This window comes from Sinocyclocheilus grahami, unplaced genomic scaffold (genome assembly GCF_001515645.1).
Source record: "Sinocyclocheilus grahami isolate Dianchi unplaced genomic scaffold, SAMN03320097.WGS_v1.1 scaffold54.1, whole genome shotgun sequence".
NCBI classification, from domain to species: Eukaryota; Metazoa; Chordata; class Actinopteri; order Cypriniformes; family Cyprinidae; genus Sinocyclocheilus; species Sinocyclocheilus grahami.
In genome coordinates this window covers 3443326-3456865 of record NW_015505233.1, presented here as the reverse complement: position 1 = coordinate 3456865, position 13540 = coordinate 3443326, and the positions used below count along the sequence as shown (strand labels likewise).

The 13540-nt window shown below is 36.2% G+C and overlaps 1 protein-coding gene across 1 annotated transcript in view; it reads right to left on the bottom strand.

The window, feature by feature from the left end:
• neurl1ab (neuralized E3 ubiquitin protein ligase 1Ab) overlaps positions 1-9017 on the bottom strand; it is a 28076-nt gene extending 19059 nt beyond the window's left edge. Inside the window, exon 1 of the mRNA XM_016269738.1 lies at positions 8827-9017. The gene's annotated coding sequence lies outside the window, so the exon portion shown is untranslated. The remainder of the gene's footprint in view (positions 1-8826) is intronic.
• Positions 9018-13540: the final 4523 nt, after the last annotated feature.

The window sequence follows — 13540 nt, the reverse complement described above, 5'->3', positions numbered from 1 at the left end:
GTGGCAGAGTCTTAACTTTGATAAAGAATATCTCTTTGGTTTTGAGACTTTAGTCTTTGCAACTTCAGGGATCTTATTTATGCACAATCAGCTTGTAACACTCCAAAGATAAAGGAAAACTTGAAATCGCATCATATGACCCCTTTAAATGTCAGACATAAATGATAAAACACCTGTTAAAAATAAAATAATAAACAAAATTAATAAAGAGCTGCTTTACAGCAGAATTTTGATTTGTCTCATATTTGACGTTTGCATCTTAGATTAAACTGCTTTGAAACAATCTTTATTGTATAAAGTGCTATAAAAAATAAAGGGTACTTTTTTTCATGTCTTACATAAAAATCTTGTACTGAAAATACAATAAGAAAATGTGATTTCTGATTCAATGACCCATTTACTGCAGTACTATGTGTGTGTTCTCTTATTAGCATATGTTCAATGCTTTAATCCCTCCAAAGTAGTTTAGGCAACTCAGAATGTCATGTCTCGTTTATGTGCGCGAGTGATTTTCAGTGGTGTGGTGTCAGAGCTTGAACTGTTTCTGGCAGGTGACGTACCCTTTAGGGATTCCTCCTGAAGAGCACGTTTGATGTCGTGGTGTATGAAATGTTGGCATTTTACCTGTAAGCCTTTTCTTACCCTGTCTTTAAAGTTTCAAGGTAAAAGAACCATAAGTACAAAAGACAGAAAGACTAAGAGAGAGAGCTGTCAGAAAGATATGAGATAAACTATAATCAATCACAACCTCTAACCGTCTTGTCCATACAGCCAAGGTTGGCTCATAAAATACAGGTTTTCATAGCCGCGGACATTGAACGACTGTGATTCCTTTCCATTTTGTTCTCCATAAAACGGAAATTTTACTGGTGCATTTACGCATTAGGACATCAGTCTTTTATTTACACTCTTCACTTCAAGGCATCGTCAAAAACTGGCAGGAAATTTGGGTCGATATAAAGCAACGCAACTTTAAAGGCTTTAAGTGTTGAGTTCACACACACACATCTCCAGCTTATCTGAAAATACAGAGCAGAGAAATGTTCCATTAGGAAAAATAAACATGTCAGATTTGTACACGAGTCAACACGTACAACGAAATAATATATATATATATATATATATATAAAATTCAAGTTGTGAAGGCTATTGGAAAGAATGCGTGTGTCTCTGCACTAATGTGTGTGTGTGTCTAAGATTATCTCTGTCAGTTCTTTTATCTCAAAGCCCACAATGCTTCTCTAAACTGAGTTTACAGAACAGACAGGTCTGATCCGAGTGAAGGCACGATGGGAAATTCCTGCAAACTCTTTTAATATGGGATAAATCTCTCATTTTACATGACATTTTGTCATCCTTTGCTGTTCCTTTATTTTTGCACTCTCTTTCTCTCTCTCCTCTCTTCTCTCTCATAAGCGAAGGAGGACGGGTGTGAATTTAGATTTTCTTGTTAAGATCGGCTTGTTTGCGGCTCAGTGATTTCACTGGTGGAGGAAATGAGAATGAGCTCGACTGAGAGATGACAGGACAGACATGGGCATAAACACAGACACCCAAGAAGGAAAAACAAGAAGGCGCGAAACAATTATTCACAGTGAGCGATCCGGCGGGGAGCTGTCAGGACGGACAGATGGACAGACAAGCAGGCAGGTGAAATGCACAGTTTAAGAAAGGGCAGAAATACGAGGGCCTGCTCTGACAGAAGAGAGTAATTGTCTTGGAAAAGGAGAGTAAAGAGCGAGGGGAACCATGAGAAGGTGGGATAGAATGGAAGGAGAAAGCGTTTCTGTAATTCAGAGATGAGATCAGACCCCTGGACCTTAAGCACACACATGGACCCACACACACACACACACACACACCTGGAAACCTCACTCAACCTGACGGAGAGTTTTAAGCTCACAGCTCTGAGACTGGACACACGCCAAGCTCATTACAAACAGAGCCCCCTCCACCAGCTCCCATCTCTTTCCCTCTCTTGTCTCTCTCTCTGCTTTTAACAGGTTACACCCTCTCTCTGCAGGAGGAACCTTTGGCCTCCACTGCGATGAGTTCTGTAATGGATAAAGCTGGGCTTACACACGCACACACATACATCTTGGTTTCAATGAAACCAAAGGGAATCATGCTCCTATAATACTGCTGGATGTCCCCATGTCCCTGAAGCCCTGATGAAGAGAGATAGATAGATAGATAGATAGATAGATAGATAGATAGATAGATAGATAGTTTATAACTTACTAAATTAAGAAAACCCATTAAACTTAAGAATCGTCAAAAAGATTTGTTTTAATCTTGTTTTACAAACTTTATATAGCATATAAATAAATGAACTGTTTGTAAAACAAGACTGAAGCAAACCTTTTTGACCATTAAATAAAAAAAAATGTTGTACTGTTTTTATATCTGTCCAATATATCAGACAGTCAACAAATGAAGACACTCAACTTCAACACCATAATAAAAATAAAATGAAATTACTTCACATCAAATTACTTTATAAAAGCATTACACAAAACGCATTTTGTGACAAAATGTTTAAGAACTGTGTTGCATTAGCTCATATTAATTAAGCAAATTACACAAGTAAACAACAGGGTGTTTTTTTAGTATAGATGGATGGATGGATAAATTAAATATGAAATGTTCTATTAACATACTAAATTATTATTAAATGTAAGAATGATCAAAATAATTTGTGTTTTGGATATTGTTGCACCTTTTAAAATTATGTGTCCTAAGCCAAAAACAGCCCTTGTTAAAGGATATCCCTTGCGCTGTCAGACGTGAGTGCAGGAGAGCTGAACGTCAGTGGAAGAAAGACAAGCCGCAGGTGTCTTTTGATCATTTTAAAGGAGACCTGGAATATATAACAAAAAAAACTCTTAAAGCAGAGAAAACAAAATATAGCCCTTGTTAAAGGATATCCCTTGCGCTGTCAGACGTGAGTGCAGGAGAGCTGAACGTCAGTGGAAGAAAGACAAGCCGCAGGTGTCTTTTGACATTTTAAAGGAGACCTGGAATATATAACAAAAAAAACTCTTAAAGCAGAGAAAACAAAATATTTGTCTAATGTTATTCTTAATAATTCTCACAAACCTAAAGCACTCTTTAGTAAAAATAATGCAGTGCTAAATGCCTCTCAGCCTACATTTTCTGATGTGTCTCCTGATACCCGCAAGAGGTTTTTACAATTCTTTGTGGATAATGTAGCAGTTATTGGAGCGCACATTATACCTCCTTCTGCGAACCCCTCTATCCCGGTCATTTGCTCTGCTGTTTTTGACCAGTTTGAGCCTGTGTCTCTTTCTTTCTTGAAAGATGTTACTAATCGGATGAAATCCTCTACTTGTCCCACAGATGTAGTTCCTCCTCATTTTTTAAAATGAGGTTTTTGATACCATTGGGCCTGTAGTTCAAGAAATTATTAACAGCATTTTGACTTTAGGTGTTGTTCGTTTAGATTTTAAACATGCTGTGGTTCAACCTCTGATAAAAAAAATCCAACTTGGACACTACGGTTCTCTCCAATTATAGACCAATCTCTAAACTCCCCGTTCTTTCAAAAATATTAGAGAAAGTTGCCTGTAAACAGTTGCAATTTTTTTAGACTTACTTTTTTAGAAGTATATCAGTTTGGTTTTAATGCTCTTCATAGCACAGAAATGGCAGAAACTTTTATTGATCACTGACTCAGAGATTCAGTCATTCTTATGCTTTTAGATCCGACATCTGCATTTGATACCATTGATCATGTTAGAACATGTTGTCGGCATTAAGGATATTGCTTTTTAGTGGTTCAGGTCCTATCTAACAGACAGGACTTTTTCTGTCTGCCTTGATGACTTGGTTTCCTTATCAGCACCCCTTCCATTTGGAGTCCCTCAAGGCTCTATCCTTGGCCCAATGCTATGTTCCCTTTATATGCTCCCATTCAGGTCCATTCTCAGGAAATATAACATTTTGTTTCACTGTTATGTAGATGACACACAAATTTATCTGCAAACGGGAACATGCCAGTTCTTTACAACTTCTGTTTGATTGCCTCAGAGACATTAAAGATTGGGTGGCCCTAAATTTTGTACATTTTAATGATCGCAAGACTGAAATTATGATATTTGGTCCAAATAGTACTAACAAGGTCTCTAACATTGATCTGGGCCTTTTGCTTTCACATGTTAAATCCACTGTTAAAGACCTGGGTGTAATAATGGATATGGATTTTAAACTTGACAAACAGATAAACTTTGTAGTAAAGTCAAGTTTTTATCAGTTAAGGCTTTTATCTAAAAAGTTAAGACTTTTTTGTCATTTAATGATTTTGAAAGGCTTATACATGTTTTTATTTAATCTTGTTTAGACTATTGTAATGCCCTCTATGTTGGTCTCAACCAGGCCTCTCTCTCACGATTGCAGTTAGTGCAGAATGCTGCAGCTCGACTTTTAACTAGAACTCGTAAACGGGAACATTTTTCCACCATATTGGCTTCCGGTCCGTTTTAGAATTGATTTTAAGGTTTTAGTGCTTGCTTATAAATCCTTAAATGGCCTAGCCCCAACCTACCTTTCTGATCTTATACAACTGCATGTTCCATCCAGGTCTCTGAGGTCTGCTGACCTCATGTTGCTGGCAGTCCCTAGAGTAAGACTGAAGCACAGCCCCTAAACTCTGGAATTCATTCTCATTGTCTGTGAGGATGGCCCCAACTCTGTCTGCTTTTAAAACCAGTCTTAAAACACATTTTTATTCTTTGGCATTTAATTCAGTTTGAGACCTGTGGTTTTTCTTTTTCTCTATGCCGTTTTTTTTCTAATCAGTTATGTACAATACTATGTACAGTACCTTATTGTTATTTGTTTTATGACCCTTTCTGTACAGTACTTTGGTCAACTACTGTTGTTTTTAAATGTGCTCTAGAAATAAACTAAACTTGATTTGTTTCATAGATTGATAACTTTTTTTTTTACATCTTTTTTTTTTATATTTATTTAATGCCTACCAAGCAGTAAATCAGACTACAATCATCTGATGAAGTTACTCTACTCCAACACCAAATTAAAAATAAAATGACATTACATTACCTTAAAAAAAACTTTTATAGTACATTTTTATAACTTTGGCTTTTTATCAAACAGTGGCTATTATTATTTTTTTCTGACATGCAACATCCTTATTTTAATTCTGTAGAGTACTAAATTAAACTACATGAACGGATGATGTTAGATGAAAAAGTAATGCTTAAATCAAACGCCAAAAATGTCTGTGCTGTTATGGATCTAAATTTGAATAAATCCGTTTACAGCCAACAAAAATTCTTCATTATTCAAGTCAACATTCATTTTAAAAACTTTAATTGATTGAACGCAATGAAATTTAGTGGCAAAATGTTTAAGAATGGTTGCATTAGCTAATTTTAATTAAGCAAATTAAAGAAGAAGCAAACAAGAGGTTTCTGAGTAGAGACTGACAGACATACGGATAGATAGACAGATAGATAGTATGCATAATGAATTACACAGTAGAGCAGTGTGCTGGTATTCCCTTCCGTACAGCCTAAATGTGTTATAAACTGCAGGCTTGTTGATCTCTATCATAACATGAAGCTGTATGTCTTGTGCCTCTGCAGCTCTGACTGCTGTTAATAACATGATGATAGCAAAGAAAAGTGAAGGGTTGTTTCTGCTGTGTATCTCTCAAAGAGTGATAATCTCCATCCCCCGCTGTCTTTTCCACTCAAACTTGTGTATGTGTACACACACTTAGTGTTACTCGTTCATGATGCGCTGTGAGAGTGCACCATTTCATCTGCTTTCTCTTTTGACATCCATTTAAACATCACTTGCCAAATGGAAAACACATACAGACAGACTCAAAAATATAAACACAAATTCACAAAAAAACATCTTTTCATTCATAGCACCATCTCAGAAAGCACAGCAGAACAACAATGTATTGTATCTGAGGCCGCAAGAAGCCTCCTGTAATAGAAGCCGTATCTGAAGAACAAAAAAACGTAGGAAGTCTTTAAAAACAACTCTCTGTCTCTCCGTCTGTTAAAGGCAGCATCAGGAAGAAGGAGCAAGTCAGATAGAGATTTTGCTCGCAGTATTGCTTTTAAACAGCAGTTCAATAAACAGGAAGTTAATACTGACTAACTTTCACTATTGTTCAAAATTTTGGGGTCTGCAATATTTTACGTTTTTAAAAGAGGTGTCTTATGCTCATCAAGGCTGCATTTATTTGATCAAAAGTACAGTAAATACAGTAACATTGTGAAATGTTATTACAATTTAAATAACTGTTTTCTATTTAAATATATTTTAAAATGTAATTTATTCATGTGATGGCAAGCAGTCATTACTCCAGTCTTCAGTGTCCCATTATCCTTCTGAAATCATTCTAATATGCTTTTGTCGCTCATACATTTTTATTATTATTGATGTTGAAACAATTTACTAATTTATTTTCAGGCCATTACTCCAGTCTTCAGTGTCCCATTATCCTTCTGAAATCATTCTAATATGCTTATTTGTCGCTCATACATTTTTATTATTATTGATGTTGAAACAATTTACTAATTTATTTTCAGGATTCTTTTGATAGAAATTATTATAATGCAAGTAGTGTTACCAAATATTTTGTAGCATTATACATGTCACTTAATCAATTCAATGAATACAAGTATTATTTTCTAAAGTACTAAAATCTGCTCCCAAACTTTCGAATGGTATTGTACATTTTAGACATAATAGTACCACTTATTCTGTATATTCTTGGCTCTACTAAAGATAATAATTTCAAACAGAATTAATAATGGGCATCCAAGCAAAAAAAGAAAGAAAGAAAAAGCTTCCTTGTTTAAATCCTTGTTTTGGAAGAATCAGTTGACTGAATAATTCAGTGATTAACTCATAAAGGCAGTCACTTGATTCATTTCTGAACAAATCCGTTTTGAATGAACTGGTTAATGATTCAATGAGTCAATGATAAAGAATGTGTGATATCATACATGTCTGTGTTTTGGAATGAACCGGTTAAGTGAATGATATTATGACTCATAATGACAGTCATTTGTTTTGTCCCTGCATGAATCAGTGTGTTTGAATGAATCAGTCGAGTCTCCACCTACTTCTTTCTGGGACACGCAAACACAGACAAGTGGAAACCAACATTGAAAAGTCCCAGTGCTGCCAATTAAATTTGAGGACTGAAATTAATTGTTCAAATATTTTTTTAAGTCAGCATTTCTCTTTTATTCCAAATGAACGATGGGCGCTTTGACAGTGCAAATCGTCGTTAGTGTGACCCTTTCAAATCTGGACAAATGAGGTATCTTCAGAAGAAGCATAATTAAATTGCCTTCCTTTGGGAACAGTTTTCACGACGGGAGCGCACCTATGATGCCTACAGAGACGGCTCACTGCGTGTGAGAGACAGACAGGGAGAGATCAATAAGAAATGATGGCGTTGACGTCTTCAAACATTTACAGCAGGGTAGCTGGATGAAACATTAGTTTTAAAAACGGTTCCCATGTTATAAATCATTCATTTAAAGAAAAAGAAGCGCAGTTCTAATGACAGTCTAAAGATTGGGTGTCCGCACTGTGGAAATGACTGAATATGCATACAACTGATGCACAAAAGCATCTAAGAGCCAGATGTTCACAATGACACGCAATTAACTAAATGAAACGCTATTTGGTGTGACTACACCAGTATGTATGTGTCAGAATAAGCCCATTTGATATTCATGCTTTTTAGCCACTGTCACCGGTTTTTGATATATGCTTTTGGTTCACTGCTTTCAGGGTGAGAATTCGCCACATAAATATATTTGTATATTGTTATTTTCTCCTTTCCGGAGATGAATGATGTGAGATGAATTCTAAGAATGAGGTGATGAAACGATTCAGGGATGAGGGAACAGAGTGATACAGAGAGAGAGAGAGAGAGGGGATGAAGAGGTGTGAGGAATTTCGGCGTCCCAGAAATCAGACTTGCGTGCGTTTATTTACAGTCATCGTGATTAGAGTTTCTAATAGCAGAAAGCTCAAATATCAAAGCTCGACCTGACGAGATTGAAATTCGTCAGTGCCGATACAGACGCAGAATTGATCAGCAAAACTCTTTTTTGGTTTCTTACATCAATAACACACACACGTACACTCGCAGGTACACGGGAAGACAGACAGACCGACTGATACACAGGTACAAAGATTCACATTCGTGGGTACACAGGCAGGCTCACAATTAAAGGTGCGCTTTATACACGGCAGCGATCCAAAACACGTGTTTACGGGATGTGAGCTAATTGATTTTAGTTTTTGAGCACGTATATGAGAGATATTACAATTCACTGTATGTAAGCCGTCTTATCGGCCTCACCACAGGTCAGCCCGAGGCGATCTGCCGCCTCTAATTTATGCTTCAGTCATACTGCAGATCCATCAGTATACAACCGGTGCAAAGCCAGTCGACCGGAGAAAGTCGAAATTCCTGGGATAAATTAAACCTGTGATCATGGAGTGCTAGAAAATCAAAGGCTCCAGTAATGCTGACCAAGAGTCTATTGCAAAAATGAGTCTCTCTCATGCGCACACACTTAGATGGAAATCAGATGAGGGTTTAATTGGCTCCGTTGAATTAATTACATATTTGAGTACTGCCGAAGAACATCAGTCAGAATTAGCCACGGCGTGAGGGGCTTAAATACCCAACGAGCACCCGCCGAGCGACGAGTGCGTTTGGAAGCGGGTTCGCGGTGCATAAAGATAACAAGGGAAAAACAAATAAACATTAGAAGGGTTTATTGCCCTCGAACTCACCTGAACCAGACGATTATAGGGAGCTGAGAAATTGTAACACTGAGCTAAGGTAATTTGATTGAGTCATTATGGAGATAAAACTACGGGAGCATTTCAAACAACACCCAGGGGACGGCGCTTAATATTCAGTAGACATTTAGAGGAAAAACACCCTTTCGCATTCACAAACCTATTGCTAGTTCTCAGTGCTGGTCATTTTTCCGCTTGGTTTAGAGTTTGTTAATTAGGTGTAATCCTGGGGCAGGTTTACCTTAACGAGCTCCCGCAAGGACTCTAAACGAGACCTTAACGAGAACCCTTGATTAAAGTTCCCTCATTAGCATATGAAGAGCTGTTCAAAGACACTATGAGCCTCTTAATGCTACAAAATACCTCCAGATTTAAGGAACCGCAGCTTTCTGAGCCTCCCGTTCATCACAGGAGTGTTTTACAGGTTTTACACGTCTCCACACACACATTCAAAGAAAGAAATAAAGTGTTCATCAAAACAGGGTGCTTCCAAATGACTTCGAGCGGTTCCAGGCATTATCCTATATTAATATCTAATACATATTTCATCGTAACTTCATTTGTTAAATTATCATGAAATTAGCTAAGTAATCCTAATGACTGGCGATATTCTGCAGATGGGAGTTTAATGAGAGGGTAAGCTTCTCCATCCCCTCAGGCTCTGAGAGATCAAGACTTTAATGTTTATATCAAAGAGCGAAGAACTGTGATTTACGCATAAACCTGTGGAATTTATTCTTGACGGCAAAATAGAAGAATCCTAAAATTGAGGTCTGTGTCTTGATAGTGTGTGGATAAGAGTGAAAGATTTCTTTCTTTTTTGGCTGGCCTGAAGGATAGGTCATCATAATATCATTCCCTCTCATTCATACCGCGAAAGATCAATGGAACTCACTTGCTTTCATTTTTTTCTGGATCTTTCAGCACAGACCTTGACTAAACGACAGACCTCAATTTGTTTTGTGCCAGATTTGAACATGTGACATTTTCAGGAAGGGGAACTATGAGTGTTAGCTAGTGAGCTAAAGGCCAGACTTTTCACTCATTAGATGGGGTTCACAGGAGAGATGTGCCGTGGAAGTATTAACGGTGGTTTTTCAGAAATCATTAAGTATATCTATAATTTTAAAGGCATAGTTTACCCCAAAATGAAAATTTTGCCCTTTGTTACTCATGTATGCACCGTTTTCCATACAATTACAGTGAATGGAGAGGGACGCTTGCAAGCTTCAAAAAATTGCAATGCAAAAGCAACAAAAATGGTCCAATTGTCTTTTGCATAGAACAACTTTGTGTGACAACAGACTGTTTTTGTGAACCAAATCAAAGATTCAGTGAAAAGATCTGACTCAAAAGAATGATTCATGAACAAATCATTCAGGGGTACATTTTGCGTACAACGATGTAACTCACTGATCAACCACCGTAGTATGATGCACTGTTGTGGAAATAAACTAGCTAGTCACGACATTTTCCCAAACATGGTCGTATCTCCGTCGTTTGAACCACATTTGCCATTGTTAATGACGTCATATGCATGTGGTGGAATAATAACTACTGCTAATTAATTGATTCGAGATCTCCGAGATGCTGCTATGTTGAACATGGTACCCGAAGATTAATTTACTATTTTTTCCCCTGTCATTTTGCTTTATTTGATGTTTGAATCATTGTGGGTTCACTCTTACGTCATACTCTGGGGTTCCCTTAGGTATTTATGCACACTTTTCAAAAATGTCGCTTATTTAGGATGTGCAAAAATATATAGGTTAAAATGCATATATATATCAAAATCAGAAATACTTTATTAATCCCCGGAGGGAAATTAGGTATATTTAGATTGTACTGTGAACCAAATCAAAGATTCATTCAAAGGATCCGACTTAAAAAAATTCAGACTATTTTTGTGAACTGAATCAAAGATTCAGAAAGACTTAAAAGATTGATTCGTACACAAATCATTCAGGCTGGTGTCAGAAGTGAGAAGTCAGAAAGAGCTTTATTACCAAGTATGCTTACACACACACAAGGAATGTAACTTGACGACAGGAGCTTTAATTCATATTAAAACTCAGAAAAAGCACCAAAATCTAGATAATAATCAAAAGAAAAATAATCAACACTTTTGTTTTACAATTATGATGTCGTTGTTTCTGTGGAATTTTTGTACAATTGGCACCATAATGAGTCTGTTATTGATCCGACCAACAGACGTCTCACACTCCTAGATCAGAGCGTCTTTCTCACTGCCCTCAGAGACACATAAAGAGATTCATTTTCACCAGCGTTTGATCTCACAGATCCACTCAGAGACTGAACGACAGGAGCCGACCAACACACTCACGCTCTCTCACTCGCACACATGCACACACACTCGCTCATTTTCTCTCTGTCTCTCACAGGCACACACAACCTCTCCATACTTTCATTCTCTCCTCCAGGGCTGTGAAGTTCCATCAGAGCTACTTCCTCTCTGATTTTCTGTGTTTCCTGTGCCATAGTGTCTGATATTTCTCATGTCCAGCGGCACACCACAGGTTGAAATTGTTGTCAAAAGTCGCACAAGAAAGAGAAGAAGAGAGATATGGGGGAGAAAGAAGATCAAAGTCTGCTCTTTATTTTAATGCCTTTGGACTGGATTTGCAGCTTATCAGGTATACAACGTATATGTAGAATAAGATAGATTACTTAAGGATTTAAATATTTTTAATAATCATTGAAATATGAGTAAGTAAGAGGGAATGAGAGAGACAGAGAAACATGAAGGAGTTAAAGGGCACATTCTTCCAGTGAGTCTATGTTGCAACCATAGCTTTGAATGGGAAATTTACTTGCATCTTTGGAAATATACTTGGATCTTTGTCTCAAACACTCAGACAATATTATTGGAACATACCACGAAGGTAAAGCCAGAAAAAAAAGTCTGCCAGCAATTAAAGAGAATAAGAACTAAAATCACACTATTAGAGCGAAACTTTCTGACAGCGTGATTCTCTTTGGATAATAGCATACCGTCTCTTTCAGACCCAAATAATTCAATCTAATGCAGTTTCAAGACAACAGTTAAGCCTTCAAACACATCCCTTCTATTAGCCAGTTCTTAGGCCAATTAAAGCAACCGTAAGAGAAATATAGTATAATAAAGTATTTTCTGAAGTGTTCAACTGTTTTAGAACAGAGAGAACAGAGAGATGGGAAGATTAAAAGAGATTGATAAATACTGCAAATTCATCACACTCATACACATACATGCACACATGCTTGTTTCTTTCCATAGGCTATTATTTTCATACAGAGCTAATGATATTTTCTATATCCAATAACTCTACATGTGTTATATAGCCTTCTGCATCGAATCCCCACGGAGTATCTTCAGGACCAGTTTGGGACTGCTGACTGACTCAATGTTTGTGATTTCAGGTTTTACAATCCATTTGGGGACAAACACGCTAACCAAGGGCAATAATAAAAAGTATTAATAATTATACTATGTCAAAACGAAACTACTATAATAAGCATAATGGGTCATGAACATAATGTGCAGGTTTATTTTATACAATACACAAAACTGCACTAAATAAATAATAGTGCGTAATAATACATAAGTTCAATTTCTATTTTTGAAATCTAAAAAATGCAGTTTATTACATTTATTTTCTACAAGAGAATACTGCATTAATATTGTACTATTGTAATTTGAGTATTGTAGTATTGATATCAGTGTTGTTATAGTTACCCTAGTAAAAAGTGATATACTGTATTTACAAATACATTTATTTCATACTAAGTATAGTTCAGATATATTCACATATTTACTAACATTCTTCAAGACTTCTTAAATATTCCAATTAAACTTTATTTGGAGTACTACTTGTGCCCGATGGACATTTCTCAATATTAAGCCTAAAATGTTTTAATGTCACTATTGATGAGGACTATGTGATCTTTGAATAATATCTGTCTTTAAATGCAAGATATTTAAAGTGTACCTGAAGTATACTTCCAATAGTTTTACATTAGCACAATCAAATATACTTCGGTATATCTTTAGTTGGACTTCAGCACTACTTCCACACAATTAAAATGCATTAAGTATAAAATGAGTTGTTCCAATTTAGCAGACTTTAAGTATACCAGTTTAGAGTATCAAAAGTACAATTGCAGGGTATTTTTTATTAAGTACATAAATATATAAATCTAATTGTAGAATACTTGGCATGAAATAAATGCATTTGGTCACACTTTATTTTAAGGTCCAATTCTTGGCATTAAAAAACAATTAACTATGACTTTTGCCTCAATAAACTCCAAATGTATTTTGTGTTATTCCTATATGTATGCACTATCATGTATGTTTGCAATATGTCTGTACTTTCTTCTTCACTGGAAGCTCCTGTCGTCAAGTCAAATTCCTTCCCTAGTAAAAAGTGATATACTGTATTTACAAATACATTTATTTCATACTAAGTATAGTTCAGATATATTAACATATTTACTAACATTCTTCAAGACTTCTTAAATATTCAAATTAAACTTTATTTGGAGTACTACTTGTGCCCGATGGACATTTCTCAATATTAAGCCTAAAATGTTTTAATGTCACTATTGATGAGGACTATGTGATCTTTGAATAATATCTGTCTTTAAATGCAAGATATTTAAAGTGTACCTGAAGTATACTTCCAATAGTTTTACATTAGCACAA